Source organism: Haemaphysalis longicornis, unplaced genomic scaffold, assembly GCF_048455015.1.
Source record: "Haemaphysalis longicornis isolate Haplotype H1 unplaced genomic scaffold, Haemaphysalis longicornis Haplotype H1 scaffold_1, whole genome shotgun sequence".
NCBI lineage: Eukaryota > Metazoa > Arthropoda > Arachnida > Ixodida > Ixodidae > Haemaphysalis > Haemaphysalis longicornis.
The window spans coordinates 392,195,398-392,218,347 of NW_027526203.1; the positions used below are offsets into that span (position 1 = coordinate 392,195,398).

At 45.6% G+C, this 22,950-nt stretch overlaps 1 protein-coding gene and 1 long non-coding RNA gene across 2 annotated transcripts in view; one reads left to right on the plus strand and one right to left on the minus strand.

Annotated features, from left to right (window-relative positions):
• Lgr1 (Leucine-rich repeat-containing G protein-coupled receptor 1) overlaps positions 1-22,950 on the plus strand; it is a 328,535-nt gene that overhangs the window by 101,046 nt on the left and 204,539 nt on the right. The gene's annotated exons all lie outside the window — the stretch shown is intronic.
• LOC144155297 (uncharacterized) lies at positions 10,854-16,082 on the minus strand. Its single transcript, XR_013319548.1, has 4 exons — positions 15,908-16,082; positions 12,217-12,350; positions 11,497-11,555; positions 10,854-11,177 (listed from the first exon to the last, which is right to left on the minus strand). It is a non-coding gene; the product is annotated as an uncharacterized LOC144155297 (long non-coding RNA).

The following is a 22,950-nucleotide window of genomic DNA, read 5'->3' on the forward strand; positions in this document are numbered from 1 at the left end:
TATTGGGACGTATATATATATATATATATATATATATATATATATATATATATATATATATATATATATATATATATATATATATATATATATATATATATATATATATATATATATATATATATAGCAGAACAGAGAGATGCGGGACGAGGGACTCGGTAAAGATACATATCAAGGTTGCAGTCGTCATTGCCAGTGCTATTCGGCTTTTTTTCGAAATATTTAATAGGGCCGAATGACGTGTGCTTGTCACGTTTCTTTTGATTCATTGATAAATAAGCGAAAATATAAGTCGAGAAAAAATCCGCCGTTTTCCGGGAGCGGATTTTTTCTCGACTTATATTTTCGCTTATTTATCAATGAATCAAAAGAAACGTGACAAGCACACGTCATTCGGCCCTATTAAATATTTCGAAAAAAAGCCGAATAGCACTGGCAATGACGACTGCAACCTTGATATGTATATATATATATATATATATATATATATATATATATAAATCTAGAGAAAGATAAACTCACAAAGCGCGCAGAAATAGCATAAGTAAAGAGTCGGATACACAGCAAGAACAATAACAAACAATGTTTACTTACGTAGCGGCAACGGGACTTGCCTTCATCACAGTAAAGTTACATGATCACAGCAAAATCATGTAACTTTACTCTGACGAAGGCAAGTCCCGTTGCCGCTACGTAAGTAAACATTGTTTGTTATTGTTCTTGCTGTGTATCCGACTCTTTGCTTATACTATTTCTACTAAATCTAGAGAAAGATAAACTCACAAAGCGCGCAGAAATAGTATAAGTAAAGAGTCGGATACACAGCAAGAACAATAACAAACAATGTTTACTTACGTAGCGGCAACGGGACTTGCCTTCGTCAGAGTAAAGTTACATGATCACAGCAAGTCCCGTTGCCGCTGCGTAAGTAAACATTGTTTGTTATTGTTCTTGCTGTGTATCCGACTCTTTACTTATACTATATATATATATATATATATATATATATATATATATATATATATATATAAATCTAGAGAAAGATAAACTCACAAAGCGCGCAGAAATAGTATAAGTAAAGAGTCGGATACACAGCAAGAACAATAACAAACAATGTTTACTTACGTAGCGGCAACGGGACTTGCCTTCATCAGAGTAAAGTTACATGATTTTGTTGTGATCATGTAACTTTACTCTCTTTAAAATCATGTAACTTTACTCTGATGAAGGCAAGTCCCGTTGCCGCTACGTAAGTAAACATTGTTTGTTATTGTTCTTGCTGTGTATCCGACTCTTTACTTATACTATATATATATATATATATATATATATATATATATATATATATATATATATATATATATGGCGGCTTTTTTTCTTCACGGACTTGTGTAATACCCCGGCTACACTAGGGTCCTAATGCCATTTGAACCAAATGTCATTTGACTCAAATGGGGTGCTTTGCAATTCAGAATACGCCGTGCTACACTACAATTTCGATGGCATTCGAAATATTTCCCAATTGCTCGCCGTGCTCTAGTGGCGCTGTTGTCGCCCCGTTTCGTTTTCGTACAATAATACAACAATCAAATTTAGGAGCAGTCTAAGGCAGTAGAATGATATCTATTAGAAGAGACACCAGTTTTGACTCTAATGTGGTGGTGTTTGCGTAGTTTTATTTTTTGCAACTGACCCACTGGTTTTGAGAGTATGCAAATTACATATATTGATTTGATATTTTAAGTAAGTGAACAGTGAACAAAGTTCCACAAACAAAAATATTTTGTTTGTTTTACGTACGGAAGTATTATATTTTTTATTGCCGATCGAAGACGGTATACGTGCGAGAGTGCTAGAAATGGCATTTGCAATTCAAAAGGTCTCTCTCGGTGCTCATTTGGCTCGAATGTCATTTGAGCCGAATGGCATTGGCAAAACTTGGCATTTGAGTCAAATATCATTTGGTTCAAATGACAATCGGACTCTAGTGTAGCAGTGGTGTAAGTTCGTTTCCCGCTCTGTGGTTCATCGCTCGCGCCAATTTAAGCAGATTGTACTAAAGAGATTTAAAACAAAACTATACCTTTACGCTTTCCGTACCGAACACATCATTTGATTTTAATGCATTCGGAGGAGAGATTTTTCTGGGTAATGTAAGCAAATTCAGGCTCTTAATACTTTTCTATTTTAATCTACTAATCAAAATCGGCCCCTGCCAACAGGAATCAAATTTGAGGCTCTGTTCCGGAAAGTCAGGCTGATTAGCGGCTCCAGATATACGCTCGAAAGCACAGAAAGGCGCTGGCCCACTTCGTTTTCAAACTGCTGGAGGGAATGAAGTCATGCTGTGGTGCTCGAGAGGCGAGCGGTCAGGCGGGTGACTCGAGCGAGAGACACGCCCGGATGCCGGAGGGCACGCGTGACCAGGCATGTTATAAGCATACAGGCAAGGGCGCTCAACGCATTTGAAGCGTGAAGCACCGCGGGCAGAAATATATTCCCGAGCACTCGCGCGCTCCAAGCGGAATCGCATGGGCGCGTTCGTCCATTGTGGCTCTTCTGCTTTTGGCCCCACCAGCGACCGTTTGGTACGAGGCGCAGATGAAAAGACCCCGAATGAGGCAGCACAGGGGAATATGAGCTTGGCCTCATTAGAAGCCAGAGAAGCAGAAAGTGAAATGTCTTAGAGAGCGGCTTCGAAACTTGGATGATTATTGGCAATGCGAATGCGCAAGCACCTATATATCAAAAGTCTGGGCACAAAATGGCGGAAGAAGACAAGAATGCTAGCTGACGACAGAATACGAATTGGAGGTGTAAGTACACTACCATCATCATCATCAACATATTTACGGCCACTGCAGGACGAAGGCCACTCCCAAAGACTGCAAACCACTGCTACCTTGCGCTGTCCAAGGGTGCTATTCCAGAAGGCCCGAGATTTAGCGGAACTCGGGAGACAAAAGCTTTAGCGACGCCCACGTAACGTGATGATCATATTTCGAGGTTGAGATAAAGCGCTTTAAAAATGCGATTCATCCTATTTGCTGAGTATTGAGGTGGTCTAACCTCTCCAGGGCAGCGCGCTCCACGAAGGAGCGACTAGGGCACCAGCGCATTTTCTAGTGCTTTCTCTCGCTCCTCTGATGCACTGGTGTCTACTGGGGGCAAGCAAATCCAACTAATTTACTTTATCGCGATCTTATTTTATTTATCTGTATTTCACTACAAACTTGATTAATGTTTTTTTTTATTTTTATTTTAGGTGTTCATATGAGCTTGTTGCTTGAAATTTGTCGCCCTAGGAAGCAGCTTCTACCCATTTCTGCCGTCGGTGGCAGACAATGCAATCACGTGACTAAGGCCGGCTGGCAAACACAAGTGATGGAAACGTGTCACGTTAAAAATATTTTCTCCGTTATCGAAACCCTCCGTCCCCTTTTCGCTGCCTGTGTTCGCCGATGTTTGTGTAACCGCCCCTGTCAGCCACATAGCACCTGACAACGTGCATGACTTGCAGCCCTTCAAGAATCAGATCCCCACAGCCGTAGAAATGCTTCACCTTCTCACCGGATCTAAAAATTCCGTGAACAATCAACTTCAACAATTTCGGCTCTTAGACGAAATCTTTCACCATTCCGAACACCACCCCTCAGGCTACAGATTGGTTCCCGTTTCGCCGCGCCCCCTTCGCCCAAAGATACTACAAGCCCTGCATGATGACTCCCCATCTGGCAATTCAGGCTTCCATAAGACGTACGATCGCGTCCGCAGCCGGTTTTTTTGGCCTGGCCTTGCCACCTGTGTTGCCCGGTACACTGCGTCGCGCGTCTCATGCCATCAGCGAAAATGCTCCACTTCCGCGCCTGTCGGACTTCTACAGCCTCTTCGTTGCCCTTACGCACTGTTCGACACCGTGGGAATCGACCTCTACGGTCCATTACCCCCCACGGCTGCCGGACATTGCTGGGTCCTAATAGCCGTAGACCACCTCACGAGGTACGCGGAGACAGCTCCCGTACGCTCTGGTTGTGCTTCTGAGATCGCCAATTTCTTCTTACGCGCAATTATCTTGCGTCACGGGGCCCCTCGAGTCCTCCTGAGCGATCGCGGCAGGGCTTTCTGTCCAAAATTCTTGAATGAGTTCTCCGCGCCTCTAATACAAGCGCACACAACCGCGTCCGCCTGCCCCCCGCAGACAAATGGACTAACTGAGCGCTCCCACCATACCTTATCTGACATAATTTCCATGTACTGTCGGACCAAGGGAGCGGTGCGCGATAACTATCGGCGCAACGCCTTCTGGCCGAGAGCCTGCTTTCGAGATAACTGAGGGCGCATGCGCGTCCTAGTCTCATCAATGCATGTCAGTTTTCTTGATTTCACCCACAGCGGTTCGTTTCTCTCGAATGTGGCACCCGGCGGCCCCTTGCGCGGTGCTCCGAGCGAGCGGCACGATTTGTGGCAGCGGCTGAAGCGCGTGGTATGCGTTTAACGCGCGCAACGGTGTCGTTCATGCATCTTTGCGGTATGTTGTCCGGTGCTCCTTTTATTGTCCTCATATGTGACGAGCGTGCTGTTGCTATCAAGCACTGAAAACAACCGCGGCGAATATTTTGCTTGGCAAAAACAGATCAAAATACACAGTTATGCTGAAAATAAGTAAAGTGCTATTGAAAAGCCATGAGGTCTTTCAGTCCTTTCAATTGAAAGCCCTGCCCACACACAGCGCAAGCAGTGAGCGCTCTCATGGAGGACCACGCGGCGCGTCAGCTGCGGTGGCCTCCTGGCGGGGCTGACCTGAACCCCACTGACAATTCAAAAGTGTCGCGAACTGGGCCAGTTGGTACAGATTCATAGTGGTGAAACAGCGCGCAAAAAACCAGGACATAAGGAAGAGGACAACAACACGAGCGCTCGTGTTGTTGTCCTCTTCCTTCTGTCCTGGTTTTTTGCGCGCTGTTTCACCACTACCCACTGACAATGTCTGGGGAATAATGAAAATGCCCCTCGTTGTGGAGTGCAGTCAGAGAGGTATGGGAACGTCTTCGCTCCCGCCCAGAAATGGTAAATTCTCTTTACGAGTCGCTTCCCCGTCGCATTGGTGAGGTAATGGAAAACGACGGCAACTTAGCACACACCTCGTCGGCTTGCAGTAAATCACTCGCTGTATCGCCTATATTTCTTTTTTTTAATTGCGATAGTATGCCCTTTGGCATAAGGTCCTACAGGTACAAGTTGACACCCGTTTCCCGGAGGAAGTCCAGAAGACAGAGGTGGTGGGGCCCCCACAGCCATCGTTGGATATCGGGGGGTCTCCCAGGATGCAGGCCTGTGCCGCGCGAAGCGAATAAACTATGCCGGTTGTTTTCAGTGCTTGATACCAACTGCACGCTCGTCACACCGCACACTTGCCCAAATTCCGATTTTCTGTACAGGCAATAAGATGAAAATAAAAAGTGCGCCAGACAACATATCAGGATGAACGGCGCCGTTCTGCGAGCTAAGCGCCCGCTACACGCTTTCGGCCGCTGCCACAAATCGTGCCGCTCGTTCGGAGGGGTGTAGCACGCGCCCCCCGCGGGTCATCCTCCCGTTCCGAAACCACTGTGCCGATTCCCCCGCGTGTCACTTGCCACGCGGGGAACTTCCCCCTTTCCTTTCCCCTGCGTGCGACTTTACCCGTGCCAGAACCACCGTTGAAACTGCTGGCCCCTCTCCCCGCGGGGGCCTCGCGCGTGGGCGCGGCCTTTGTGAACTTGTTCGGATGCGGAAGGCTTCCGGTCAAAGGGAAGGACTACGGCGACGTTCTTTTTTTTTGAGTTTTAGTTTTAGTTTGTGAGTCTAGTTTTAGTGAGCGGAGCAGCCCCTCTGTCTTGCCCAGCAAAACCGAAAACGAAGGAAGGGGAGAGGTAAAAGAAAGCGCAGTCAGGGCGCGTAAAACGGCATTCTGTTCCTGTGTGCGGATTGTTTGTTATTTACTGCCTTTTCTCCCTGAATTTCTTTCTTCTCTCTATCTTTCTTCTTCAAAAATAAATCTTAAAAACTCGCCAGGGCAGAACTTTTAGTGACGGGATATTGTAGCAAATAACGTTGTAACACACACAACGCAGCAATACTTCAATTGCCGTGAATTTGTTCCTGTTTTTATTTGTTTTTTGTATATTTTATTACTACTGCGCAGTGCTACTTATTACAATATTTTTATTACCCGTTTGATTGGTTTCATACGATGCCCGTTTTTTTCTCTTCCTTCGCCTTTTCCAAACTTCTTTCCTTTTTTAATTTTTTTCCTTTGTCTTCGACGTTCCTTTGCTGTAGAGCAACACTCTTGGCTGTGATCTTTTAATAAATGTCTACATTTTATGCTTGTATATTTGTCGCCTTAGCGTGAGATTGATGAGTCCATTTTCGGAATGTACACATTCTTCTATGTATCTCCTACAATAATTCCCTTTGGGCGATTGTAGTGAAATAAATAAATAAATAAATAAATAAATAAATAAATAAATAAATAAATAAATAAATAAATAAATAAATAAATAAATAAATAAATAAATAAACACATCCTTACTGCAGAACGACCGTACGTGTGCACTCGGAATCGTCTACCGTGGAGCGCTGAAGGAGATAAAGTGTGAAAGTCAGGACAACTAAGTATAATATGCATCCCAAGAACGACGGCAGAAGGACGGTGTATTCGACCGATGACAGCTCACGGTGCTACGCACAATTTTGACACCGCTGGCACAGTTAATGTGCAGCGCCATAATTAAAGTGCAGCCTGTTCATGTTTCACTCAGCATAGATTATTATTGAAATGTTGACAGATATGCAAACATTCAGACAATTGTATAATAATGTACACGATTCTTACGCCACTTGTATTCATGATGAGCTTTTTTCGTAGCGTGATTGGAGTAGCAAATTAAGTTGAGCTATCTTATTGTTTTGAAGTTTTCATTTGTTTCTTTCCGCCAATAATGCATACTTTTTTTTGCAGAAGTTTGCTAATGAGCATAACAAAACTAAAAATACATACAAAGCATAAAACGATGAAACAGCGCTTAAATGAAGAAAGTAAAAGAAGCCCAAACGCAAACGTTAGTTAGATATACATACAAATTCCGGATTCCTGAAGAAACCGGAGAAATGTACGCTTGCACTAACATTGCGATCAAGGGTCTCAACTTCGCCAATTGTGCATCATGATTTTCGCCGACCCAAGGCGCAGTGCGGGGATGGTGCTGTTCATAATTTTTATCCGTGTTTCGTTTTATTCTTGTTGATTGATTGATTGTAGGGTTTAAAGCGCCGACGCAACGCAGGCGATGAGGCACGCCGTAGTGGAGGGCTCCGGATTAATTTTGACCACCTGGGTATCTTTAACGTGCGCCGAAATCTCGTACACACGGGCATTTTTGCTTTTCGCCTCCATCAGAAAAGCGGCCGCCGCGGCCGGGAATCGAACCCGCGACCTCGTGCTCAGCAGCGTCCAACGCCTTAGCCATTGAGCCACCGCGGCGGGTGCCCTCGCCATTCCCGCGCATTCGTTACGGTGCGGGACGTCAATCTAGTTTATTCTAGTTATTCTTGTCGTCGGTTCGTGAGGGCGCCTTATAAGCTAAAAAAGACTTGTTTTAATTTTGTCGTCGCTTCGTGATGGTGGCATATAATGTAAAAAATTTGGTTTCATTAGTTCTGTTCGTGTATATTTTGGTTTTTAAGGTTTTTGCATGCATGTTTTTTTTTACTTTGCCTGCGAATAATTATCGTTATCTACGCTATTATAACAATTAAATGTGTTGCGTCCACCGATTCCGCACTTTTGTGCAAATACACGGCACTCTACGGTAAGTTTTCACAATTTTTATTCGTGTTTCCGTCGTTGTTTTGACGAGTTTTTTATTGTTGTCTTTCGGGGGTAAACATATGCTGGATTTTGCAAGTTTACTTGTATATTATTTTTATTTTTCCGTCTTATTTTGTTCGGCTCATTATTTCCATTTGCGTTAAATATAACGATTGAGTGTGTTAACTGAGCCAATAACACAATTCGGAAAACGCTGGGTGTTAAGTGCTTGGTCCGTTTTTGTTTTTTCGTTTCGTGTACCGGTAGTTCTTTTCTGGGCTTTTTTTTTTTTTTTGCGTCTTCACTTTGGGGGGGGGGGGATACATAAGGTGCCTATTTTTGATCTCGTATGTTCAGTTTTATATATTTCGTTTCTTTTTATTATTTTGTATCTCGTTCAACCAATTATCTCTATTTGCGCTATTATAACAAGTCAATGCGTTGCTTCTGCTAATTGCTTCTGCTAAAACTGACATTTCTGCTCTTCTGTAAAGTTATACAGCCAACCAGGAACTATTATGCATGCTGATGCGACCATTTATCTAAAACTTAATCGTTTCATTTAGGTTCCTGATTTGAAACTGCGGAAACTTTTTTTTTTTCAGTCGGCCCTTTTTTTCTTATCTCTTGGTGTATGGGCGCAAGAAATGCGTTTTTGTATGTGGGATATGAGCGTTTTCAGACAGTGATAACACGCATTTTTTTCGGAAACGGAAAAAATGGTCCCGGAAAAAATGGTCGCGGAAAAAATGGTCCCGGAAAAAATGGTCCCGGAGAAAATGGTCCCGGAGAAAATGGTCCCAGTGACCATCTAGGAAAAAATGGTCCTATGCTCCAGTCGACGTGTTTCCCTTCAAGTTAGTCACATCTGAACATTCTTGCGGTTTTGATTTTGCCCCTTTGCGTGTCAGCTAAAGGGTTGAGAAACAAATGGAATGCTTTAATATCCCTATAATGGGCAGAAATTAACGCCTCTGGAGGCTAAAATCTAACAAAGCAAATTGGGTAGACAGACAGACGGACGGACGGACGGTTTCATAGATGGATGAGTGGGCGATTTATGTACAGATGGATGGATGGACGGATAGATGGATGGATGGATGGATGGATAGATGGATGGATGGATGGATGGATGGATGGATGGATGGATGGATGGATGGATGGATGGGTGGATGGATGGATGGATGGATGGATGGATGGATGGATGGATGGATGGATGGATGGATGGATGGATGGATGGATGGATGGATGGATGGATGGATGGATGGATGGATGGATGGATGGATGGTAGGGCTGAACATAGATTAAAATTTTAATGCAAGTAATTGCATTAAAACCGCACAAACAACTGCGAGGCCTGGAACCGTTGGTTTAGTAGCTTAGTCGGACACAGCCATCTCAGTGTCTGGAAGGTCGTAGAAGCTCTACGCTGCAAGATTTCACCAGTATCGGTGAAAATTGCACAAGACGCCATGGGAGCTCCACCGATGAAGAGCACAGCGTCGTCCCGGGTCTAGTACATCTCGGTGCTGGACACTTCGGTGCATGATGTTTCGGCGCGGACATTTCGGTGTACGCATATTTTGGTGTACGGACATATCGGTGTACGGGCGTATCGGTGTACGGACGTTTGGATGCACATACCTTTCGGTGCACGGACATTTCCGTGCGCAAACATTTCGGCCACCGAATTACCGGGTGCTTGTTTGTTTGAAACAGCGCTGTATTTTTATTTTCGCTTTACATGGGTTATAGACAACACTCTAGAGCAGGGATTGCATTTTATATTGATGCCGTGTTCGATTTTTGCCAGGTATTTTTAGAAACTGACCTTTTGTATATCTTTCTTTAATGCCTCATTCAGGTAACACCTGTTATGCAGCCCGCTGACTGAATTCTTTCGCACATATTTTCTTGTTTCTTTTTCCACGGGTGTTTTTGCTTTTCGCCTCCATCAGAAAAGCTGCCTCCGCGGCCGAAAATCGAACCCGCGTCCTCGTGCTCAGCAGCATCACTACATATCACCAGGCGCATCCTGTTTTTTTTTTTGTCGGTACCTTAACCTGTCGAGGTTGTGTGGCATGCAGTTGCTTACCCTCCTCACTACGCGCGGGTTTAAAACAGTGATGTGCTGAAATTTATGCACACCATATGTGGTTGAGACGTCATCGATGGAAAACATCTGTCGATTAAACTAGCGTAATGGCAAATTAGAAAATAAATATGGGAGAGGCCATGAAAGCAACACAACCTGATTTTTGGTAAAACAAACGGTCTTGGCTCGATTAACCGGCTTTACTCGAACAAGATTACTTTTCCTGCCTTGGCTTCACTCTAAGAACTAAAGGAGTCCCACCAATTCCCAAAGGGAATAGAAACCCTTGTCCCATATACGATTCCCTTTTCCAGCATCAGGCAACTCCCTTTTTAGCAGAATAGCCTTACCCTTCACAAGGGAGTCGCAGGCCTCTCGCGGAGAGGGGGTCGAGGTATTCTCACCGGAGTTGCGGGAACCGCGTCCGGCAATTCCCTCACCACGGATCGAATAATTCCTCCAGTCAGGTAGTTATACAATTCTTTACCAGAATCTTGCTATACCTCTGCCACCCCTCAGAATTACCTTATTCCACCAAACAGCATTTTGCAATACTTCACCAGGAAGGGTTAGCGTACTCTTTTCAGAATCATTGTATTCTTTCAACCAGAGTCCCATAATGCCTCCTCAAGGAGGGCTAGCTTACTCTTTGTCAGAACTAATGTATTCCTTTAAAGCAGGATCTATGCACTACCTGCGAGTTGCCGAACTCTACTATTCAGAGGCAGCACGATGTTACCTTTAACAAGACTACACTTTAGCATCCACAACAGCATTAGTGTCAGCCCTCTTTACTTCATGCTTACAAACTGAAATACAGTAAAATTACTTCACAAGTAAACATAGCAAGGCGTCTTTACAAAAAAAGCTGTCGTTTGTGCTTAGCCGAAAAAAAAAGACAAATCGTTTTCACACTGCATTTCATGCTTTATTTTGACATCCTCACACACGTCGCTCCACCTGTATTGCAGTTGCTGCTTTTATGACCGAAACCATTTGCTCTGTCGGTGGTAGGCCGAGCATCATCTAAAAAAGCAGACAGGTCCGCTTTGTCTTTGGGGCATACTGGATGTTGAAGGTCCAGTAGACCGCCAAAAGCAAAGCGAACCCGTCCACTATGTCCATAGCCGTCAGCTGGAGCTCTTCGAAGTGCACGGTCACGGCTCCAGATTTCTCCGCAGTTTGGCCCGAGAACAAGATCCTGGGGTAAAGGGAAGTCTCTCCTGGCTCCTGCATAAAAAGCACACAAATGCAAGTACCAGAAGAAACACAAGTAACAGTATTTTGCTCTTCCTTCCTCAGTGGACAAACCACTGTACAAAGCGATTCTCAGGAAAACGAATCGCTAGTTAGTAGTCTATACACTTAAAGCTAACAATTTAGTGACTACGCTAACGATTCATCAATGTAACATTCACAATTGTCTACTGATGAGGCAAAATGCTCCCTTTAGCAAATTTGAATTGCTGTGATGGTGATTGCTGAGCCTGATTCACAAGTACTACACTGGATTTCACTTACTCAACATACAGAAGAAAAATATGCATACCAGCTTTGAGAGCAAGGCCTCTGGCTTTTCTTTCACCAGCAGTGCAACTGAAAAGCCATCTGAGAAGAACGAGAGCACGGATTAATTTAAAGCATCGGGGCCCTGATCCCCTATTCAAATTTTAAACCAACAAGGTCCTCCTCCTCTTTTTTTCCAACCAACCACTTTCAGAAAAAGCAGCCAGACCAACAAGAGAACCTGCAACCTCAGGCCAACCTGCAAGTACTTGGTGCAATGGTGTTATCAAAAAGGATGGCTTGAAGGCAAGCAATATTACAGCAAAACTGTCAGCCTCTCATTATTGGAATTAATCATGGGATCAGTGAACAGTAACAAGGCCGAATCATGGAGAGTAACAAGAGGCAAGCAGAAAATAAATGCCGCACAACCGCATTCCTAATCCCCATCAATCTTGAAGCTGCACATCGAATCTTACTCGTGACCAAATAAGTTTGTTAAAAAATACTGCAGTGTTTGGCAGTTTGAAAAAGCTACAGCATTAATGCACTGCAGTGGAAGCGACACATTTTTAATCAAGCATAAAGTTGGTTACGCAGTTATGTTATGTCTCTAATGACATTTATAATAAAACACAACTAAGGTCAGTCGATGCTAGAAAGCAAAAGTGCATGCAAATGACACCATGATGGCTAAAAGACACATTTTTATTTGCCAGATGACTATGGCAAAGTGACCAAAGATGAAGTGTTTATTACTTACAGCTGTCGGCCGCATCAGGCATCTTTGCTCTCTTTCTGCTTCCGAACGCCAGGCGATCACAATATGTTGTTGAACAGCACTATTGTAGAATAGCCCTGGAAACATCCACGGGAAACACCTTTACGTCGTAGCGCCTGTAATAAGTAAAAAAAAGTTCACTATAATGCTAAATGCACGCTGCTTACTAAATACAGCACCTAGCAGCAGTTTTACCACATGTCCGCGTGAAAATATTCAGCCTAAAGTTCTATAGCCTGTCAACACTCGCTATGAAACAAAATGTACTGCAGTATTCATTTTTCAATACTACGTTTTACGGTAGCCGTTACTTGGCTCTTTCTTGAGAAAACAGTACGGAATTTCACCGAAAATGGGCTTCACTCTTATTGCAGTCGCGCAAGGTAATAAGAAAAAAGTCCAATAGACAAAGCAACACGCCAGCGGTTCCGTGAAATTTTGTTGTGGCTACTGTAGCCACATAAACAATTAATCGCGATGAAATTTCCTGCCGACAACGTTTTATTAGCGTTAAGTATTGTTTTCTAACAACACGGGACCAGAGGCTACAAGGCAACGCACTACACAATGGGTTCGGAACGCACAAACGTTCACGTTCTTTTTTTTTTTTTTTTTTTGCAAGACATCTATGCCAACTTGGAGGTTGAATTCAAACCTTGTGACCTTTGACTGCGTTATATTTTAAGGGGTAACCAAATAAAGCGACGCTACCAACCTAACTGATTGGGTAATAAACTGGTTACGGTGTTGTTGTCGCCGTCGCTCACTTCTGCCTCGTCAGACGCGCCAGATGGGAACGGAACCGACGGATAAGCCCAGCGGCAGTGTAATTACCTTGTCGCTCGACAATATATTTACGTTGCTCAAGAAGATAATGAAACGAAAGCCTAATTTATAGCTAGCGCTGGACACATGTACGATTAGTACACGCGATTCGCATGCGACTGATCGTTACGATTGATCGTTAGGGCCTGTTTTGGGTCGTTCGCTGGTCCGAGGAGGCTCACGACGTGCGACTGGCAAGCCAGATGCAGTCGTGCCATCATTGCGATCGAGAGTCCGCTGAGCCCCAACCGCCCGCAACAGGCTTGCGTTGCTCGGGTCGGCTCGGGTGTTGGGAACCTTAGGCTTAGCATTCTGGCGGACATTTGATCGCCGCTATCTGTGCAACTGCGGATGACAATCCGTAACACAACTTTTCACCACACTATCATCCTTTTTCTCGCATGTGAAACTTTATTTGGGCTATAAAGGCCGTTTGAGCGATCGGTGACCAAGACCATCGCCTCCTTTACTACTAGTACAGTGGCTAGAATAGGAAAGTGTGATGACCGGGCCCTTTCCCGCGTGACTCTGTAGGAGGAAAATCCAGGTGGCGCTGTCGCACGATTACACGTTCGCTGCCACGGCGGCGGAATATGGAGAACGAATATATTTTCTTTCATAGCTATTCTACGTGGTCGCGCAAACTGAGACGCAATGAATGTCGTATTTTAAAGTACTACAATCGAAGTTTGCAACCGACTGGGCGCACTTTGACAGCCGAATATAGCCGGATGGCTCGGACACTTATGAAGCAAGCAAATCAGAGAATTGTGGACTGGTAACTGGTAAACAAGCATTTTATTTTCGACGTGCTCGTTACAAACAGACAAAAACTACTCACTTTTGGTGAATTTCTCATGATTCGTTCATAATTGCAAAGGCTCGAAGCCATCAATTTTCTTTGCTCAATGGGCCTTGCCTTTTGCTGCTATTTCTTTGTGTGTGCGTGTGTGTGAAGAATTCAAGCATTTCGACGTTCGATTCTGCTGTTACGTGAGGCATTAAGCTTTAAATGATTCATACTTTCACGAAAAGGCATGTCTTCTCCTTTTTCAATGCCTTCGTGTAAAAGTGCAGCGAGAGGACCAAAACGTATTTGATAGTCACGGACGGGGAGAGTGGCAGGCTTCTTCAGTATGTCCGATGTTTCGTAAATGCTTCCAATGTCTGCAGGGGTACGTGTACGGGCTTTGGCTTTATCCTGCGCAGTGCGACACACGCTGTAAGGTACTGTGAAGGGCGAAACACTCAGCGTGTGGTTTCCCCCATGTTTCCGAATGTCAAGTTCTTCACAGAAAAGGAGCATGGGGTTCTTCAACCTGCACTCACAGAGGAGTCACCATCCTTAGCGTTTTTATTGCTGGGTGGGGCCGCGGGTGCGCTTCTCGCTTGACACTTCCTGCTCGGGGAAGTTGTTTCGGCTGGTACTTCGGAAGATTGAGAAATTGCGTGGGCACAGCTTCCGGGGGCAACCGAGGCCTGCCCCTGTAGATTGAGACGACTTCTCCGTTCACGGTATGTTCAATGTGCCGGGAGTTTTACCTTACGTCGAAGTGTAGCTCGCACATAGCGGTGTTTCCCTTGAGTCGCTTCTCAGTACGTGGTATTGCTCGTCATCGCCACGGAACGCCAAACAACGACAGTTTTTTTTTTTTTTTGCAGGACTTGTACACCGTAGAGCGGCCCGGCACAAAATTGTGGCTCTGCTTTGGCGGCAGTTAAACCAGCTACGGCACAGGAAACAAGCGGTGCTTCTCTCTGGTCAAAGCAGCAATCGCATTGCAGACGATCCGCGCGCGCCTCACCAGGCGACGTGTAAACGATCGCGCGCGCCCCCTCGCGGATCCCTATCGGCGGCTTCAAAGCGCCTCATAGGCGCTGCATGCCGCTAATCACACTTTCCTATTCTAGCCACTGTACTACTAGTAAAGGAGGCGATGCCAAGACATCTGCGTAGCCTGTTTGGATGCTTCCGCGCAGGTATCGCCATCTCTCGACCGCTCGGCGCACCGCGCGCCGCGGCATACACGGCCGGTCAGCGCAGGCTTGCATAGCAGCAGATATCTGATCGCCGCTTTTAAAATAAGCCCTGACAACAATCCCTAGCACAATTTTTCACCACATTAACACCTACTTTTTCGCATGTGGAACTTCTTCTTAGCGAACAGATTGATTCGGGAGAGCAGCGACGAGCGGTTGCTACCGTGGTCTGCGCCGGTTCGAGCCGCTGAGTGTGTCGAGCTGGCAGGCGCGGCCGGCGTGAGCGCGGACTGTTCCCGAAGGCAGAAAACGCTTCAAGATTGCTTGCTTTATCAATTTCTTGCGAAAAAACGCGCGGAATCTGCAAATTCAGCTCAGCGATCGTCGTAGTTGACCATAAAGCAAAAACAGTGGGCGGAGCGACGCCGACGACACATCGCATGCGCGCATCGGGCCATGTGTCTCAAATTCACGCGTACGGCTACTCGTGGCGACAGTCGTAACGATCAGTCGCATGCGAATCGCGTGTACCAATCGTACATGTGTCCAGTGCCTAAAGAAGCCAGCTTAATAAATCCGCAACTCTTATACTGCACACGAGTCTTGTTTCAACGCATGCTGAACGTCGTGAACCCGCGATGGGAGCACGGCCGCTTGTTCGAAAAACACAAAGCCGGAAAAAGGATAGCTAGAACTGGTGTCACACAAATGAAAGCACATGTATGTGACCACTTAATTCTTCGCAAGAACCAACAAGGCTAAGCAGCACTCACGAGCGCCAGTTGTTATAAATAAAGCTGAAGTTTTGGCGGGAACGAGCGCGAGCTCGATCCCGTACTGCGCAAGAAAAACTGAAATGGTGACTTACGTTTTCAGCGGCGGCCGCAGCAGCCAAACGATGTTATTCCACCAGTCAGGTATACTTCAAACACAGCCACCGACACCAAAACGCACCTCACAGACACGTACAGGAGTACTACGGCGGTTTCAATGCCACAAAAGAGACGGAGACATCGGAGAGACGCGTCCGTACGCCAGCCCCGCCGCGATGAAAAGACCGCGCAAAGGTACACCGCTCAAGTAGTCCGACGGACACCGTTGCGTTAGAACACACAAATGACCCATTCCTAGAGGACGTGTAACACTACCTCGCACGCTCTTTTGAATACGCTGCACTTTATTTTAAGTACGCTTTATTTCATGGCCCGGCGCTGTGGCTGTTTAGGTAACTACTTTTTCATACGCTTTCAAAGAGTTCGCGTCCGCCATAGAGGTGTCTGCCTTTTTGCACACCTGAAAGCGTGCAGCTGAAGTTGATAGAGTCGATATACTGTTCTATTCTCTCTCGCGGAGGATATACGAACTCCATCGATGCGAGACAGAGTCGGTACGCTGTTCTATTCTCTCCCGCGAAAGGGGTACAACCGCCGCTTAGCTCCATCAAGAGCGGGGAGAGTTCGCCAGCAGTTTTATTCTGGTTTCCTAGTAGAGTGAACACGCCATCTAACGCTACGCGTGGTGCGGACGGTGTCAAACGACCCTGGCAGGAATAGGAACGCTGTTTGATTCTTCAACTACTCCACACATTTCTTAGAGTGTTCGGGACCAATTTTTCTGGGACCATTTTTTCCTACCTTGGATTTGGGACCATTTCTTCCGGGACCATTTCTTCCGGGACCATTTTTTCCAGGACCATTTTTTCCGGGACCATTTTTTCCGGGACCATTTTTTCCTACACCCATTTTTTTTTGTCCGCGAGTAATAATGCAACCCAAAACCTTTTCCGATTTCCGTAACCCAAATTAGTGGGCTCAACTTATCAATATTACAACCGGTCAGATCACCGTGGCAGTAACACTAACATTACTCGTTTCACAGGCATCCCAACCATAAAACTGTGATTGAATGTCATTTCAAACAGAAAACATATTATGTAAATTTCCGCTATTGTTCTATTTTAAGGGAATGGCAGAAATATCACCTTTTAAAACTGTTTCCCAAGTAGTTAGATGGACCAGGTTTTTTTTCCTATCGGCCGTTCAGATCAAGTGCCCCCGACACTTTATTGAACGCCTCTTTTAGGAACGTCCGTTTATAGAATATTCTTTGCTTGTTTTATCCAGTCTGAGCATCTGTTGCTTTAATAGCCATTTTCAGTAATTTGTTTCGGATCATTTGCCATTTCAAATTGTTCCCATTTGATCATGTGCCTACCGTGCACTACATAGCATCAGTCGTATCACGTATGATATTGTTCCGTTGGGTAGCACATATGGCTGCCATTTGTCGCCCTTACAACGTATACCAGGCAATTCTTTCTACTACAGTCAGCTGGTTCCGTCTTAACAGCACCATTTCACTTCAACCCTTTACCGTTCCAAGCTCGTGCACTAGCTTGCCAGAAAGCTACGCGACATCAAAGGAGGCCGTGCCCACGAAGGCCGTGCCTTCGCACGTCGGCCTGAACGGCAACGAAGAGGCCAAGAGCCAGTCAAAGCAGCCACCTCTTAGGCAGAAAAGCGTCGCCACTATGCCTCCACTGCGGCCAATTGGGAACCACGGAACAGTCCTTGCTGCTACGTGGCCCTGAAAATTCCTCGCAGCACCAAAAACAAGCGCCGAACCCAGCAACCACTTTCTTCTACTTCTTTTTTACAGCGCAGTGCCATAAGTCACGGCGAGGCGGCGCCCTCCTGTCCCTCCTTTGCGGGAGAAGAGGAAAGGGAGCAGCGTGCAGTGTCGCTTAGAACGCGGGGTGTTTAAAAAGGGGGGCAAGCCCGCGAGTGGAAGGGCACAGTTGGACTGGAACGGGGGAGTTGGGAGAGAAACGAAGCGCTGCAGCCGCGATCGACAGAACTGAAATGGATTTACGAGACCAGAATACGCATGCGCCCTCAGCTATCTCGACAGCAGGCGATCGGCCGGAAGGCGTCGCGCCGATAGTTTTCGCGTACCGCTCCCTTGGTCCGATTTATTTTGCGGCCGACAGTACATTCGGCTCGACCATACAAACTTGGTTACATTCGCCTACAACAGCGCTGATCAGAAGACCACTGTTTACGCGCCCTTTTTCCTCCTTTTTGGCCGCCAACCGCCTTTTCTTCTCGATACCACTCTCTTTTCTGCTTCCGTGTCTACACCAACTCCCTTCTCAGAACAGTTTGTCTCTCGATCGTCTAGATCACTGCCGTCATCTTGCTCGCCTGCACACTCAAGCCTGCCAAACCGACCTGAAACTCCGTTATGATGCCACGCATCGCGCTGTACAGTTCCGCCCTGGTGACAAGGTACTCCCTTGGACGCCATTTTGCACGCTAGGACTATGTGAGAAATTCCTGCATCGATTTCTTGGTCCATACACGATCCTCGAAGAAAACTCCCCCGTCAATTACCGCGTCGCACCTTGTTCTCCTCCTACCGACCTCCGCTATAAGGGCACACAGATCGTGCATGCATCCAGGGTGAAACCGTTCACGAATCGCACTCCATGAACTGCTCCAAGGCGGTCGCTTCCGCGAAGGGGGAAAAAGTGTGAGCTTCAATCTGTGCGATGCGCTAGTGCCCACTTCGAGGAGACATGGACAAGTGCCCCTGTGCTGCTGTGGCCAATTCACCGTGTACTTCGTCTGCTTCCAACGGACATTATCATCATCATGTCTTACCTCATCTCTTTATTATTCCCAAACTCGCCGTCATTCCGGGAGTGCGGTGCTCCGCTCGGAATAAAGGCGCCGTGCCGACTGAGACGTCCCTCCTGTTTGGCGGCTGTCTTTGACGTAGCCCTCACTATATCTAACCCACCGCGGTGGCTCGATGGCTAAGGCGTTGTGCTGCTGAGCACGAGGACGCGGGTTCCATTCCCGGCCGCGGCGGCCGCTTTTTTGATAGAGGCGAAAAGCAAAAACGCCAGAGTGTACGAGATTTCGGCTCACGCCAAAGATCCCCAGGTGGTCAAAATTAATCCGGAGCCCTCCATTTCCGCGCGCCTCATCCCCTCTGCGTCGGTGCGTTAAACCCTATAATCAATCAATCAATCAGACAGTCAGCCAATATATATATATATATATATATATATATATATCTAAGTTGCAGTCCTTATTGCCAGTGCTGTTTGGCGCTTTAACAGTGTTTTTATAGTGCCGAATGAGGTATGATTGCCTTTTTTGTTTTTTTATGCAGGAATAAATAATTGAAAATTCAAGTCGAGAAAAAATGCGCCGTTTTTTCCGGAAGCGGGAATCGAACCCACAACCTCCGCATAACGCGTGCGGTGCTCTACCATTGAGCTAGTTCCGCGGCGACTCCCCTCTCGACTATACAGCGGGGTTTTGTATTTACGACTGCTCAGAGCCCGGTCAACTAGCGCCGCCCCTCGACCACCGCGGGAAGACGTAGAACGTCTTTTCCCAGCGGCCGCACGTAAGACGTGGTCGGAAGTCGGGGATAGCCAAAGGCATTTCAGACTGCTGAAGCCAGAACCCTCGTAATGCATTTTGTAGAACAGAGACGTACGGGACGAGGGATTCCGTAAGGACACATATCTAAGTTGCAGTCCTTATTGCCAGTGCTGTTTGGCGCTTTAACAGTGTTTTTATAGTGCCGAATGAGGTATGATTGCCTTTTTTGTTTTTTTATGCAGGAATAAATAATTGAAAATTCAAGTCGAGAAAAAATGCGCCGTTTTTTCCGGAAGCGGGAATCGAACCCACAACCTCCGCATAACGCGTGCGGTGCTCTACCATTGAGCTAGTTCCGCGGCGACTCCCCTCTCGACTATACAGCGGGGTTTTGTATTTACGACTGCTCAGAGCCCGGTCAACTCGGAATTTTGGCCCGGAATTTTCAATTATTTATTCCTGCATAAAAAAACAAAAAAGGCAATCATACCTCATTCGGCACTATAAAAACACTGTTAAAGCGCCAAACAGCACTGGCAATAAGGACTGCAACTTAGATATGTGTCCTTACGGAATCCCTCGTCCCGTACGTCTCTGTTCTACAATATATATATATATATATATATATATATATATATATATATATATATATATATATATATATATATATATATATATTATTTGCACGAATAAATGTTTCTTGGACACAGGCAAATATCAAGAAAAAGGAAGACACACGTCGAAATAGGAATAGTATAATGTTTCGGCCGAGGGACCGGCCTTCGTCAGAATAACAGTGGCGGTCGTCGTCACACATCATAAAAGGCGTCTGTTGCAAGATCACGTGAGGGCATAAACTACGAAAATCAAGTAACATAATCAAAAAAATAAAAATATCTGTGCGGTACTCCATTTGATAAAATACAAAATAATGGTGGGTGTGACCCGTGCAGTATAAAAAGCCAGCAATGACAAGCACAAATACGCGGGAAAATGAGGGCATGTGGAACGGGCAGTCGCACAGAATGCAGTCACTGATGCAAGCAACTTAGCTTTCCTGCACTTTCATTTAGGCCACGTGCAATAGTATTGAATTTAAATATCAGAAACAACTCGCGAACTTCCCTATCATGATGGGTTCGAAAGCCAGACTCGAGTATCGTGGCTTTTATATGGTCAAATGAGTGGCCCGTGATGTTGGCATGCTTTGACATTGGAAGGTGAGGGAGTGTTGAGATGTGGGCTTTGTGGTTGTTGAACCTTTTCCTGAAGGGTGTTTGGGTTTCGCCAACGTACTGCATATTGCAAATATCGCACTCAAGGAGATAAACCGCGTTGCTCGTGTCGCAAGAATAATTCCCAGTTATCTTCATGCTGAAATTTGACGCAGTGCTGCTAGCTCTTATTGTGGCACTCATTTGGCTGCAGACCTTGCAGCGCGGTTTGTTGCATGGGCGGCATCCAGTAGGCGCTTTAGATTTGCTTTTAGATGATGTAAGTAGGTCACGTAAATTTTGAGATCTTCGGTAGGTTACACGTGCTGGTTCTCGGAATATCGATTTCAATCGCTCGCTCTGTAGTAGTATGTTATGGTGCTTTTTTAGAATTGCGTTTACATTCTGTGCATGCGCGGAAAATGTAAGGACTAGGTTAGTATGGGAGTAAACAGGTTGTCTCGTTTTGCTCAATAAAAGTGATTTGCGGTCATGGCTGTCCGCACGCCTAATGGCGTTGTCAATTATCTGAGGTGGGTATTTCTGCTTAAATAAAGCGCTTCGAAGCTGGCAACAATTGGCACTAAAATCTTATCGTTCGGAACAAATTCTTTTAAATCGAAGAGCCTGACTATATGGTATGCTAGTTTTGCAGTGCTTCACATGGTAACTATTGAAATGAAGGTATTGTTGCTTATCAGTTGGCTTTCTGTAGACCTTTGTAGTTAGTTGACCATCATGAATAGTCAATTTTACGTCGAGGAAGTTGATAGTTTGTTCTGAGTAGGTATGGGAAAAAGAAATAGACGGATGGGCGGTATTAAAATGATGAATAAATGATAAAAGCTGGGCTTCCCCGTGCTGCCAAATAATAAAAATATCATCAATGTACCGCTTGTAGTAGGTCGGTCGTAGGGAACGGCTTGCCAGAAATTCATTTTCTGGCAAGCTAAAAGCAAAAGCGAGGCACTCAGGAAGTGTGTTTCCTTCAGCCACCGCCCACCCACGCACAGCAATATTAATAAAAGTAAACAAATAAGGAAGGGGTGCTGGGCATCTCACTACAAAGGAGCGAAAACAACTAGCCGCAAAAGGCGGCAATACGTTTCTTCACTTTCCACTTGTTTCTTGCTGTACTTTCTTTTTGTACCTTTTTGAAATCATGTGTCCACGTGCTCGCAGCGCTCCCTACGAGCCTTTATATACCCTGTATTTGACCTTTTTACTTATTCATTTACCATAAAGGCCCTTACGGGCGTTACATACGGGCTCTGCTTTGTGGGCTATGGGAAATTGTTAGATTACCGTGGCAGGAGCCGCCACTAAACTGACGATCGAAACATCTTTGAACTTTTCAGATTAGCAGCCGCTTCGCTCCTCGGCTTTACCACACTAGAGCCCACCTAGTGACCAAGTACCGTTTCGAAAATACAGTAGGTGCCCACAAAAGGGTGCTGTTACTGCCGAAGTAATTAGCGACCATAACTTGATGAATAATGAATTCGATAGCCTTCTTTCCCGCAAAAAGTACCACTTGAAAACAAAGACAAGTGTTGTACTTGCAATAAATAAACGTTACCATTAATCAAATTACTTTGTTACGGCGCAGTGCCCATCATGAAACTTGTTTAGCCTTACGCGGGGAAGTGTTGTTTAGACGACGGCTTCACATTTTGTGAGTTCTTTTGCTTTTTTTAATTCGTCGCATGATTCTTGGCCACATGCAAGTAGGCACCCGTAAAAAAACCAAAAAGGCCGTATATTTTCCTCGCGGAAATCGGGCTTCGCCGCGTTTATTCGTTTTTCCGGCGGGCGTACGCACGAATGCGCGCACACACCCACGCACGCGCCCAAATGAATGCAACCGCAGCATTGTACGTTCCTCCGCACAAAACAATAAGTGGATAACCCAATACGATATATGGTATTTTGATGGAATATTAGTGCCAGCTATTGCTGGTAAGCACCCAGCCGAATCACGCTACATGTGCGCATTATGCACGGATTGAAGTAAACAGGTAAGGCGACCACCACTTCCTGTCGCCCACAACCTTATGGCTTGCGTCGTAAGACGAACATTCAGGGGTTGAGCAGCTACAAAGGTCGTTCAACTGCTAAATGCACGAGTTCGGCGGTTCAGGTCCTGGCTGGCGCGAAATAGAAACGAACACAAATGTTTGAAACTTGCCTTAGTCGTTGTAAATCAACCTGGCGGCTTCCACTGAGGCACTATAAGGCCAGTGCTTGTCTGGTGGTCTGGACACCAATTCTTATTTTCTGTTTTTGCCTCAGCGAGCGCC